The 13,688-nt window shown below is 41.6% G+C and overlaps 1 protein-coding gene and 2 pseudogenes across 2 annotated transcripts in view; 1 reads left to right on the forward strand and 2 right to left on the reverse strand.

Moving 5' to 3' along the window:
* Window positions 1-13,688, forward strand: part of Btbd7 (BTB domain containing 7) — an 86,428-nt gene that overhangs the window by 4,948 nt on the left and 67,792 nt on the right. The window lies entirely within an intron of this gene.
* On the reverse strand, window positions 7,488-7,837 carry LOC125410114 (small ribosomal subunit protein eS21 pseudogene; annotated as a pseudogene).
* Window positions 11,969-12,225, reverse strand: LOC148120462 (Nuclear RNase P; annotated as a pseudogene).

Below are 13,688 nucleotides of genomic sequence, written 5' to 3' on the forward strand. Positions count from 1 at the left end.
GACATTGAACCGTAAGCACTAGGTTCTATTTTGGGGTTCTCTAGGTCTGTTTATGTTGTTTTCGGGTTGTTTTAATAATCTGCTTTGTACTTAAGATTTAAAATCAATAAACATCCTCTGCATTATTCTTTTTCATGATTGTTTTGCAGTGGAATCCCTTGAGATGCTATAGAAATTTTAAAGTGATTTTTCTAATGAAAACTGTTAGAAATTTGTTGTTCTGTTAAATATGTAAATTGCTTTTGAGTATTACTAACTTTGTGTTTATTTATTGTATGTGTGTGATTGTGTGTATAAACTGAGTGCACATGTGTGTCAGTGCTCTTTTGCACCTGTGGAAGTCAGAGAGCAACTTGTGGAAATTGGGTCTTTTCTTCCCACTTTGTGGATTATGGCTATCAAACTTAGGTCCTCAGGCTTGGTGGCAATAACTTTTACCCTCCATGACCAAGTCTTAACCTTTTTGGGGAAGGGTGGTATTTGAGATAGGGTTTCTCTGTGTAGCCTATCCATCCTGGAACTTGCTGTGTATACCAGGCTGGCCTCAAACTCAGACATTCTCCTGCCTCTGCCTCCTGAGTGCTGGAACTAAAGGCATGTGCCACTACTGCCAAGCTTAGACTTACTGTTTTAACAATTTTAAATCTTTCATTTGCATTTCAGCCTTGTTCTTCCTTCCCTTCATCTTCTCTCCCTTGCCCCTTCCCCTTTTTCTATCAAGGTCTCATGTAGCCTGGACTGACCCTGAACTCCTGACCATCTGTTTCTAGCCTAGAAGTGCTGGAGTTATAGGTATGATCATGCTCAGCTTTTCTCCTTCTTCCCCGTGGACCATGCTTGTCTCTTACGTCTCTTGCTTCTCACATGGACTAATGAAAAAGTACTTTCAGCAATGGTTTTCAGTTTTCAGTGTCAAATTCTCTCATCAAGCCGGTGTTTGTTCCTAAGTATTCTTTTTTAATGCTGTTGTAAATAGAATAGTTAATGTCTATTTTATTTGTATTTGTTGGTTTTTTTTTGTTTTGAGACAGGACTTAACCATGTTGTCCTGGATGACCTGTAACTTGCCTTGTACATCAGACTAGGCTGCTCTTGAACTTGTGCTCTGATCCTCCCACCTTCACCTCTCAAGTGTGGGGATTCTAGGTTTAAACCATCATCAGGCTCGTATTTGGATTATTTATTGTTAGTATATAAAAATACATCTCACTTTTATTGATTTTGTATTTTATAGCTTTGTTGTGTTTATTCTAACAAAGTTATTTTGGAGGGGCCGGGGGGATGTATGATTCTTTTCTGCAGATAAAATCAAGTCATCTAAAAGCAGTCAATTTACGTCTTTTTTTTCCAGTTTGAATGCCTTTTATTTAGTCTTTGTCTTAGTGCTCAACTAGAGTTCTTAGTGCTTGTGTTGACTAGAATGGTGGAAATGGACTTACTTAGGTTGTTGTGGGGCTTAGATATTAGAGGAAAAGTTTTCAGTCTTTTACTGTTGAGTGTCTCACACAGGGTGGGAGGGTGGACAGGACAGGCGACAGTGTCTCACTTAGCCCAGGCTCCACTGAGAAAAATGTTAGCACAATTTTTTGTGTGTGTGCAACTTTTATTATGTGAGATAGTATTGTATTCTAGATTTATTATTTTAGCTAGTATTTTTTTTTTAATGTGGGTTCTGCAAGAGTGTCTTTCCAGGCAAATAAAAAAATTGTGGTGTTGGAAGAATGACATGGCAGTGCTGGGTTTATTTGCATGACTTTTTATTTGACCCAGGCTCTTGCTGTGTACCCCCAGGCTATCCTGGAACTCACTGTGTAGCCCAGCTGGCCTCTAACTAGTGAAGGCCTCTAACCCCTGCCTCAGCCTCCCAAGTGCTAGGATTATGGGTGCAAGCCACTATCAAGCTTATTCGTGAAACATTAAAGCCCATTTTCATGTGTGTTTGTGCTAAAATAAAATACTGACTTTGGGCACCAAACCTCTGTTTACAGTCTGACTGCTATTTATAGTCTTATGATTTTTGTTTTGTTTTTGATGGCATCACACTGTTACCCAGGCCGCTCTTGAATTCATGGGCACAAGTGATCTTCCTGCTTCAGCCTCCTCAATAGTTAGACTGTAAATGTACACTGCTACACTAGACTTTTATCACTGTATGATCACTAGTTGTCTAATCTGTTTGAGGGTTAGTTTTCTCTCTTGTAATAAAAGAAATAGGGGCCAGTAAGATAGCTTAGCAGGTAAAGAGACTTGCTGCTAAGCCTGATGGTTTGAGTTTGATGAGGATCCTTGGGATCCTCATGTTGGAGGAAGAGAAGTGATTTCCACAAGCTGTCCTCTGAGCCCAACGTGTACTGTAGAATGCAGAAGTGCACAAACAAATACAGTTTAAAAAAATGGGGCTGAATATGGTAGCATACACCTGTAATCCCAGCACTCAGGAGACAGAGGCAGGCAGATATCTATAACTTACAAGCTAGTCCTGTTCTACATAGTAAGTTCCTAGCCAGTCAAGGATGCATAGTGAGATCCTGTCTCAAAAACAACAAACAAAAAACTATAGAATTGTCTTGCCTGGGTTTTCCCCTTGTATGGATGTTAAACCCTGTCCTATTTTTTTCCATTCCTCCCCTTACCAGTCTGGACTTCTGTTGAATAGATTCTAACTGAGATTGTGCTCCTTTTTCTTTTTTTCCTGCTCTTCCCTATCTCTGGCTATTTTTTTTTAAATTTATTTTTAATTATGTGTATGTTTGTCTGCGGAGATATGTGCACATGAGTGCAGGTACTGAGAGGCCAGAGGTAACAGATCCCACTGGAACTGGAGTTACAAGTGGTTGAGAGCTACCTACATGCACTTAAACACTGAGCCATCTTTCCAACTGTAGGCTATTCTTGATAATACTTCCACAGTCCCGGAAAACCTAATTGTAGTATCTTTATACTTAAAAAAAAAAAAAATCAGTTAACTTCATCTTGTCTTGTAGGATAAAGGCCAAACTCAAAAAAAAAAAAAAATGCAGGGTGTGTCTGATCTTACATTTCCCATTACTCCAACTGAACCAAGATGTTTCTTATTTCCTGTGCTTCTGCCTGTGGTTTTCATGTGTTTATCCAAGTGCTTGGTGTTTCCTTATTCTTTGTCATCAACTCTATTAGCTGCCCATCATCTATCTCCTTTCCTGACAACTATGCTTTTATTCATAATATGAGACACTCAGATGGTTTATCACCAACTCCAAGGTTAGTTTTGATTAGTCTAAACCAATCAATTCATTGCATTCCCTTGTAATCTGTTACTTGTCCCAGTCAGGTTGAACTGAAGGAGACAGATTATTTCTGCAGAAAATGGTTCTTCTTTCCCTTCTTGTTCAAGACCAAGAGAACAATGAGGCCGCTATTGCTACTGGCATTTGCCCTCTAACCACAGGGGATAAAACATCCCCTAAAGATATCAGATCAGAGTTAGAAGAAGGAATCTTAAGTCATATCATATACTGGGCCTTACTTAATACAGCATTTCTCATGACAGATAAATTTCTCATGGTTTATAAATTATGTATGTATATGTATATGTATATGTATATGTGTGTTTTGAGTACATATTGTGTACTACATGCATACACAGGCCAGAAGAGGGCTTCAAATCCTCTGGAACTGGAGTTGGTTAGCCACCATGTGAGTACTTAGAACGAAACCTAGCTCCTCTGGAAAAGCAGCGTGTGAGTGCTCTTAACCACTGAGCCATTTCTTCAGCCATAAATTTGTTTAAATCAGCTCTTTGGAATTAAAAAATATTCTGGTTGGTACAGTACTCTATTCTCAAGATCTAGTTATGTTACCTCTACCAACAATAGCCAACTCTGTTGGCACTTGAGTCCTCTCTTCCATCCATATCATATTGTAATTACTCACATGGTGTGTCTGACTTTAAAGTATATAGAACATAGTGTAGTGTCTGTAATAGATATCCAGCAAGTGAACTGATAGGATAAAGTAACATGATGACTATATTAGTGCTGTGTAAGCAAGTTTAAAATAAATGTAAAGTATGTTATTACTTTTAAGTCCAGGTAAAATGGAAAATTTAGACTAGATATTGTTTGCTGGCTCTTAATTATTACCTGGAATTTATATTTTGAGACATACCACTCTGTAATCGAGGCTATCCTTGAACTCAGAAACAGTCCTTTTGCCAAATACTGGAATTACCTATGTGAGCTATGCCTGGTTAGATATTTTCACTTAGATAGAAAATGTGTATTTTCTATTAGCAGTTAAAAGCAAGTACAGAGTTTGGTTCCCAGCACCCACATCAGGCAGCTTACCACTACCTGTAACTCCACTTCCTGGGATCTGATGCTCTCATCTGACCTTTGCAGGCACCCACATGCACACATCCACACACATACACATACACATACATAATTATTTAAAAATAAAATAAATCTTAGAGAAATCACCTCTCATGTTCGTCCGTTCATTTATTTGTTTGTTTGTTTATTGTGGTTTTTCAAGACAGGGTTTCTTTGTAACTTTGGATCCTGTCCTGGAACTAGCTCTTGTAGACCAGGCTGGCCTTGAACTCACAGAGATTCACCTGCCTCTGCCTCCCGAATGCTGGGATTAAAGGTGTACCCCACCACCGCCCAGCTTCTCGTGTCTCTTTTAAAAAAGAAAATGTGGATCTCATTTTGTCATAGTCCTTATGAAAGGAGCAATGTTAAATTCTATTATTGTACTATTCTTACCATTTTTAATTGGGAGACTTACATGCCAGAACTAACTTCAAATATATTGTGTGTATGTGCATATATGTGTGTTTGTAGCAGCCTGGTCTACAGAGTGAGTTTCAAGACAGGCTCCAAAGCTACAGAGAAACCCTGTCTGAAAAAGCCAAAAAAGAAATTCAGAGATCCAGCTTCCTCTGCCTCCATAGTGCTAGAATTAAGGACATGTGCCTGGTTTAGATGTCACTTTTTTTAAAATAGCCTTATAAAGCAGACTTTTTCATTATCATTAAAAAGAAGATACTTCACCCAAGATTGTTCAGTTGAGAAATGGCAGAGCTAGATCCAAAACCAGGGAGCTTGGCTCCATAGTTCATCATCTTCGCTGATCTATATACTTCCCCTGCAGCATAATTGTATGTTTATTGATATTAGACTTTAGGCACTTTTGAAACATGCTACTCATTTTATATCCCTGTGTGCTCAACACATAGATATTCAGGAAAATACTTGGTTGATTGAAAATTCTCTTACTTGATTTTGAGTATCCAAGGACTTGAAACCATGGCTTCACACACATGCTAGATAAGTACCTGACCATTAGGAGATTTCTATTTATCTGTCTGTTTCCCAACAAAAATTATCTTCAGTTTGACAGCAGAGAGGGTGGTGGGGATTGGGATGGGGTGTCTGCTGTTGAGACAGTATCTTCCTCTGTAGCCCAGTTGGTTTCACACTCTGTATCCAAGGATGACCTTGAACTTCTTTCTGATCCTATCAGATTCTGGCATGTGCCATGTCTGGTTTATGTGGTGTTAGGTTCAAATTCTGGGCTTTATGCATGCTGAGTAAGCACTCTGCCTACTAAACTGCATCCCCAGCTCTCTATTAATTTTTAATGGGTATAATTTCTGTGTGCATGTAGAAGTCTTTAAAAAGTATGTCTCATTCTGTGTGGGTGTGTATGTGTGTGGGTGTGGGTGTTGTTCTGGGGATCAAACCAGAGCCTTGCATTATGCTAGCAAACACTACCACTGAGCTACATCTCTATCCCAGTACTCTAAATATTTTAAGCCTTGACATTATTTCTCAAGTTAAGTGATTTATCTGTATCACAAGTTGGAGGAAGACTTAAGGCATACTCGAGCTCTTGTATTTCTTGGAGAAGCTAGGATGCCATACCTCAGTTAACTTTTCAAATAAGGCCTTAAAATTACTTCCAACATCTTGCTATAATTCTCCATCGTGTCATCACATAGAGACCTAGAAAAGTCTCCCTCCCCCAGTGTGTCCTCACTTTACCAAAGGCTTTGCTGCTTTGTTTTCTCTCTTCTGAATCCTTTATACTGGGCTGTACGTTTCTGAATCCTGGCCCCATTGACATACTTTTAATCCATTTTTTTCACTTTATTTATTCATTCATTCATTTATTTATTTATTTGGGGGGCATATGTACACACATGCCATGGTGAACCTGTGCAGATCAGAAAGGAGTTTTCAGAATTGGTTTTTCCTTCTATCATGTGAGTCTCGGGGATAGAACTTCGTCTTGGAGTGTCCTGAGCTGATACTGGTCCCTTAAAGACAGACCCTTAAAACTAAACCCAGTTTAGTGATTCACCAGAACTCGTAGGCCTCAACAAGGTATAACTCCTTCTTCCCCCGAGAGACAGTTTTTCTTTGTAACCCGGTTGCCCTGGAGCTTGCTTTATAGGCCAGGCTGGCCTCAAACGAGAGATTCACCTGCCTCTGCCTCCCAAATGCTGGGATTAAATGTGTGTAGCACCACCGCCTGACCCATGGTACAATTCTTACATGGCCAAGACGTAGAGAACAAAGATACAAAGGGAAAGGGATCATGAAGTACAGACCCAAGGAAAACTTCCTTGAGCCTTCACCTAGAGGAATCATGCAGGACACATTTCATCCTGCCAGTGTGGAAATGCGGCAGTACATATGAAGTACTGTCTCCTATGGAAGTTGATTGGCAAGAATACACAGAATTTTTATTGAGATCTGGTCACAGAGGACTCTTCACTTCTGCCTAAATTCTAGGCTCACATGAGGAAAGCAGGAATCCAATATGTATCATATGTCTATCCAAACTGTTGAGGCTCTGTGAACCACCCTGTCAGATAGTTAAGGGATGGAAAGAACATCCCCTAACCTCCATAACCTAGATACTGCCAGGGTTAACCTGTAAGCAAACTTTTCTGAGATCAATGGTTCAAAATCTGCTATCTGTGTTCACTGCTTTCTGCGTGGTGCTTTTCATTTTTTAATCAATGTAATGCCTTCCATAGTATGATTGAAAGTATCTTCAAGCCGGGCAGTTGTGGCACATGCCTTTAATTCCAACACTCAGGAGGCAGAGATAGACAGATCTTTGTGAGTTCGAGACCAGCCTGGTCTACAAGAGCTAGTTCCAGGACAGACTCCAAAGCTACAGAGAAACCCTGTCTCGAAAAAACAAATACAAATCTTCCACGGAGTACTGTTATGTAGCTTTTTACTGGGCTTTGCTAGAAAAGTTTGTACCTTTAAGTCTGGAAAGGCTTGTTGCAGCTCTTTGAGGACTCCAGCCCTTTGCAGAACGTGCACCATCTGGTTTCACTGCCTTGCCTACATCCTACCTGACTCATAACTGATCTCTACCCCCCTTTGTTTAATTTGCACAACTGTTTGCTCTACCCTAATTCCCAATGTTACCTCTTCTGCCAATAATGTATCTTACCCATTCTTCCCTATTGCAGCCTGTACTTTTTTTTTTTTTAACTTTTCCTCACTTTTATTTATGACATTTCCCCCGATCTCTTCTGGTCAAAAGTTCTTGGAGACAATTCCATCAGCATTAGCCAATCGGAGAATAGAATCATCTGACTCGCCCATCCTGCGAATGGCCCCGCAAATAGCGTAGGTTTTAAACTGGCCATTACACCGACCTGTGACCCTGTCAACCTCGGCCACGTTCATCTGGATGGACGCGTGGTCCTTGGCACCAATGATGCGGTTGATCGCGGAGCATTTCCGCTGCACGTACAGGTCCACGAACTCGCCGGCGTCGTTCTGCATGTCGAGGTCCTGCCTGCTCGCTAGGCCGCGGGAGCGCAGAAAGCTGCAGCCTGTACTTTTCATGGCATTGATCCCATTGCTCAACTTTATACAATTATTTATTTAGATTTCTGTTTTTTCTAATTCAACTGTAAAGATCATTAAGACCCAACACTTGTGTAACCATGTAGTTAGTACTCAGATTTTATGTAATGTGTGGGTCTCCAAAACTGACCAGTAGGTCCCAAACTAACCCTTTTATGGTAAAATTCACAAAATAAATAATATAAATACTAAAACAATTTATGCCTATGTGATATGTACAGGATAAACAGGAAATGGGTTACAACAAGAAATTTGCACTGTAATTTTTTTAGGAATTTGTTTTTAATTATGTGTATGAGTGTGTATCTGCATATGAGTATGTGTATACGTGTGTAGGTACCTGTGGATGCCAGAGATGCATCTCCAAGAGCTGGAGTTATAGGTAGTTATGAGCTGGCTGGTGTGGGTGCTAGGAATCAAACACAGGTCTTCTGCCCTAACTGCTGAGCTATCTTTGTATTCTTTATTCTGTACTCTTAATTAAAGCTGTTTTTTTTGTTTTGTTTTGTTTTAAATAAGATAGTCTGTTGGTATACTAATGGTTTAGACTAGAAATAGTGAGAACTTTTTGGTGTAGTGGGAGTGAAGAAAAACATACACACAGTTTTAAAATAAATGATTTGGTCTAAGTTTGATGAATCTACTTGGTATAGAGAAGGAGGAAGAAGGTGAAATACCTAGTTTTGATTCTTGTTGTCTATGGTATTTCTTTAAAAAGATACTTGCATAAAGAGTTGATTTCTGCCCTACTCTGTGTTTCAGACATACCTACTGAAAATCTGCTATGTGGTTGGTACTTACTTAATCCTTTTGATAGGCTGCCTGTAATCCCAGCATAAACAAAAAGCATGAGTATCAGAACTTCAAAGGGTATTGACAGAATTGGCTATACAGAAATATGGAAACACTCTGACAAAAATTGTAATAGTTTTAAAAGATTCATTTGTATATTCTCTGATATACTTTATGTATATGAGTGTTTTCCCAGCATGTATGTATATGCATCATATGTATGTATTGCCTACAGAAAGAAGAGGGCATTAGATACCTTCAGACTATAGTTATCAATGGTTGTGAGCCACCATGTGGATATTGGGCCCAGATACTCTGGAATAGCAGCAAGTGCTTTTAATAGCCCCTCACTCTTGATATTTTAACATCAACATAGAATGTATTAAAAATTAATAACAAAAATAACTGAATTTTTTACAAAAAAAAATGGGAAAGGAGGACCAGCAGGATGGTTCACTGAATACCAAACCTGATGGCCTGCCTGAGTTGGATCTTTGTGACAGACATGCCAGGGCATGCTTACTCCCACCATACACGGGCAAAATAAATAATTTTTTTAATGGGCAAAATAGCATAAAGCTTTGATGTGGGATGCTCTTCTGTATATGTACTGCTCTAATTGGTTAATGAGTAAAGCTGCTTTGACCTATGGCAGGGCAGAATATACCCAGGCTGGAAGAGATATAGAGTAGGCAGAGTCAAGGAGATGCATGTAGCTGCCGAAGGAGAAAGACACTGCCAGAACCTTACCAGTAGGCCACAGCCTTGTGGTGGTATACAGATTAATAGAAATGGGTTAATCTAAGATGTAAGAGCTAGCTAGGAATACACCTAAGCTATTGGCCAAACAGTGTTGTAATTAACATAGTTTCTCTGTGGTTATTTGTGTCTTGGCAGTCTCTGCTTACAAAGTATCACAGGAATTAAAAAGAATATTGAGAGATTAAGTGTCATTTATAAAATAAATAAAAAGATGTCAGCAGACTTCATTTTTCTTCACTCAGAGTATAAAGATTAAAAATTATGTTTAACATTTTGAACATTTTATTTAAAAGTTAATTAGGAATCTACATTATACCTTCTCTGACAATATGTCTCAAGTACTTCTGCCCCCCTGCCCTTTTCTCACTATATAGCCCTGGCTAGTCCCTGTGATCTAGAACTCCCTGTATGAACTAGACTGACCTTAAACCTACATGCTTCTGCCTCTCAAGTGGAATTAAAAGTCTGTGCTACTATATTGAGCTTATATATATCTTTTAAGCTAGTAATTAGTCTTTTTGAAATGCGTGAACTATATTAGAGTGATCAAAGACATGTAAAAGGGTTGCTGCACTCTTTATAATAATAAAGAGTTGGCTTACTACATACTGATGTGATTAAATACATTATGGCGTATGCACAGTGTAGTTCTCTGTGTAGATTTTTAAAAGGTAAAGTACAGATTTGTATGTGACTATATTTCTTCAACTCTGATATATTTTGAAATGAATTAAGTATAGAACTGGCTGTGAGATACCCTACTGAAAACTGTTTAGTTTATGCCAGGCGTGGAGTCACATGACTTTATCCCAGCTAGAGATCAGAGGATCACTGCGGCGCGCTTCCTGACCAGCAGAAATGAACGCCACTAAAAACAAGAATTCCTTCCCTGGTCACGTCTTTATTTGGAGCCCTTGGTTGAGGAAAATTGGGGGAAGGGAAGAGAGCAGGGACAAGAGAAAGCTTAGAGAGAGCAAGTAGAGTCCAGAGGCAGCTGCTTTTAAACGGTGGAGAGGCTTGAATGCTGATTGGTTGATGCCATTTGCTGTTATGCGCATGTGCGGGCAAGGGTGCTCAGCCCCACGTGGCTAAGCCAGGTATGGACTTATATACCTCCAAACTGCAGGACCACCTGTGCCTCCAGGTGGCTCCCTACAACTCCTCCTTTTATTGTCTTTAAGAGCAATAAGGCAAAACTATTTTCCAATCTGGTCCCCACCTCATGATGTGTGGACTGATTAAAGAAAAGAAAAGAAAAGAAAAGCAAGACACACCCTTCCCGTGCAATGGGACAACTACTTCCCTGGGAGTGCTAGGGCTGTGTCTGCACACCCTCCGCCTATGCATACCTTCCTCTGTGCCGTGGGACTATCTGGTCCCTAGAGGGTGCAAAGGCTATGCATGGCTAATTGCCTATGAGCTCTTTTGAAGCTGAGAGCCAAACTTGGGGTGAGGATACACATTCCAAGGCTGCCAAGGCCTGTGCCACAAAGACCTTGTCCCTCCTCACTTGGGCTAGCAGGTAGCACACCAATCAAAGACATACAGCACTTCAACCTAGACACAGCGTGCCAAGAATATCTCTGCTCCCACCCATTCCTAAGGAAGGAAAAGGCAAAATAGAGTCAGTCAGAAAATTGTTAAGAGATAAGAGGTTGCACAAGGTGCTGCTCAAGTTGATGGTGTGAAACAGTTGCTCTTGACACCGCCCAGAGGATCATCTCTGCTGCCTCCGCACGAATCTTCCACAGCAGGACACTCAGCATCCACTGGATCATCTTTCTTCTTTATTTCTCTTGTCAGTCTCGCTGGCATCCAGATGTATGTCAGCATTTCTAGAAAAACATAAACAAAACTCTCCTCCCAAATTAACATTTAAGAGTATTAAAAACTCTCAGTGTAAAAATTCAGCACAATCAGTACTGGAAGTAGGCTGGTTTTGAACTTAGAGACTTGCAGGTCTCCGTTTCAAAGAGCAAATCTTGTTTGCCTGTGCCATTAAAGCAGGCCTTAGAATTAGATGGAATTGCTTTCAAACAGAGCGTCTCTGTCTGTTGCTGTTTTCCAGCAAAATTTTGAATTAAAAATTAAGTGTAAAGAATGCAAGAGAAATCCTTTCTCTGGGGGAAGCTGTCACTGGTAGTCCCCCTCTATTGTCTAAAACCAAAACAGTTGTCACTGGGAATTGAACTCATGACCTCAGGAAGAAGCAGGCAGTGCTCTTAACCTCTGAGCCAACTCTCCAGGCCTCTATTCAAATGAAAAAACCTCTAGGTAGCATTGTTTTTCCACCCGTTGCTTCAGGCAATAGTTCCGCCTTTGTTACCTAGGATACGGTAACCAGGTTGACACGCCTTTATTATGATAATTACGACCAATTCTTTGAGGGAAAATGGGCGTCGACAATCGATCTAGCTGCTTCCTGCTGAGGACGGGACGATGTGCATTTTTTGGGGAATCTGAATTTTTTGGCGGCCGCGGCTGAGGCGTGGCCCCGCCCCGGGCCGTGCGCGGGCTCGCCGTTTATCCTGTACCTGCGAACTGTGCACCCTGCCTCACCTCAGGCAATGAACTCGCACCGCCGGCCGTGAGTCTTTTCCATGCTCCGGCGAGGGGGGGCCTCTCCTGCCCGGTCTGCCCGCGCGCGGAGCCCCGTTCTCTGGGAACTCACCTCCCCGCTCGGGGAGGGCCCGGTTAGGGCCGTGGGGGGCCCCAGTCTCAGACCTTCCCAGGGGCCGGGGAGTGACGAGCACTCAGCACATGGCCCCGCCGATGAGCTTCCTCCGCCCGCCCATGTTGCTATGGAAACGCGGTTCAGAGTTTGGCCCCTCTCCGTCTTTAGGTCTTTAGCGGCGCTGCTGTTCACCACGCAGCTTCCGTCTCAGTCAGGGCAAGTCCGCTCAGGTGCTGGGATTAAAGGCGTGTGCCACCACCGCCAGGCCCACTTCCGTGTCCCTAATCAGGAATCACCACTCATAGGCGAGCCGGCGGCCGCCAGCACTCTCCACACGATCAAGCAGCTTGTCTTTCTCAGTCAAAAATTAAAGTTTTCTGTACGTGAGAGCCAGAGACTGAGCTCTCTTATCAAAATTAGGCGAAAATCACCTCAAAAGCTCTGTGGCCCTTTAAGAACAGGAAAGGCAGTCGTCAAACACGATCAAGCCCGCCTCCCTACGAGACTGTTGCCTCCAGTCTCTAACAGCGAGTACGGACGGAGGAAGCCGCGGATCTCCCAACCGTAAACCTCGCTTTTTCTCAGCTCCACCTGCACTGAACTTGAGGGGTTTTTCTTCCCCGTTACTTTCTGTACCTTCTTTCAGATACCTTAACTTTGATTCTTTCTATTTTCTTTTCTTTTTAGGCCTATACTTTTTTCCATTCTTTTTCCTCCCCTTTCTGGAGGATTTAACTGACGTCACTCACCGCTCCACGTGGCAGAGTTCTGAAATTCACGGCTCTCTGTCCGGTGTCTGATTTCAGCTCCTTCTTCCCGGGCTTTCAGCACCAGTTGCGACGCGCTTCCTGACCAGCAGGAATGAACGCCACTAAAAACGAGGATTCCTTCCCTGGTCACGTCTTTATTTGGAGCCCTTGGTTGAGGAAAATTGGGGGAAGGGAAGAGAGCAGGGACAAGAGAAAGCTTAGAGAGAGCAAGTAGAGCCCAGAGGCAGCTGCTTTTAAACGGTGGAGAGGCTTGAATGCTGATTGGTTGATGCCATTTGCTGTTATGCGCATGTGCGGGCAAGGGTGCTCAGCCCCACGTGGCTAAGCCAGGTATGGACTTATATACCTCCAAACTGCAGGACCACCTGTGCCTCCAGGTGGCTCCCTACAGATCACAAGTCTGAGTGCAACCTAAACTCTACATATAAAGATCCTGTCTCTCAAAATAATAGTTATGTTCAAATCCTAGGAAAGGGAGAATTGGATTATTGCAGGTTGTCTTTAGGGGAAGAGGCAGTATAAGGAATTGTCTTTCTGTGTGGTGTTCTGTATATTTGGAAACAGTTTTAAACAACAGACTGTTCTCGTAATTGTGTAGGGGACAATTCTGATTCTGAGATGACATTGATGAGCAGATAGACTCTTTGACGTCTTTGATCCATTAAAATAGCCTTTAAGAGTATCTTGGCTCAGCATAGTACATTGGCACTTTCAAGCTCCAGTAGTAGACAGAAACACTTTGTTAAACCTAAGGATAGCCTGCAATAGTCACGCACTAGTTTTACATTTTAATGCACATCTGAATTT

This window comes from Myodes glareolus, chromosome 11 (assembly GCF_982192425.1).
Source record: "Myodes glareolus chromosome 11, mMyoGla1.1, whole genome shotgun sequence".
Taxonomy (NCBI): domain Eukaryota; kingdom Metazoa; phylum Chordata; class Mammalia; order Rodentia; family Cricetidae; genus Myodes; species Myodes glareolus.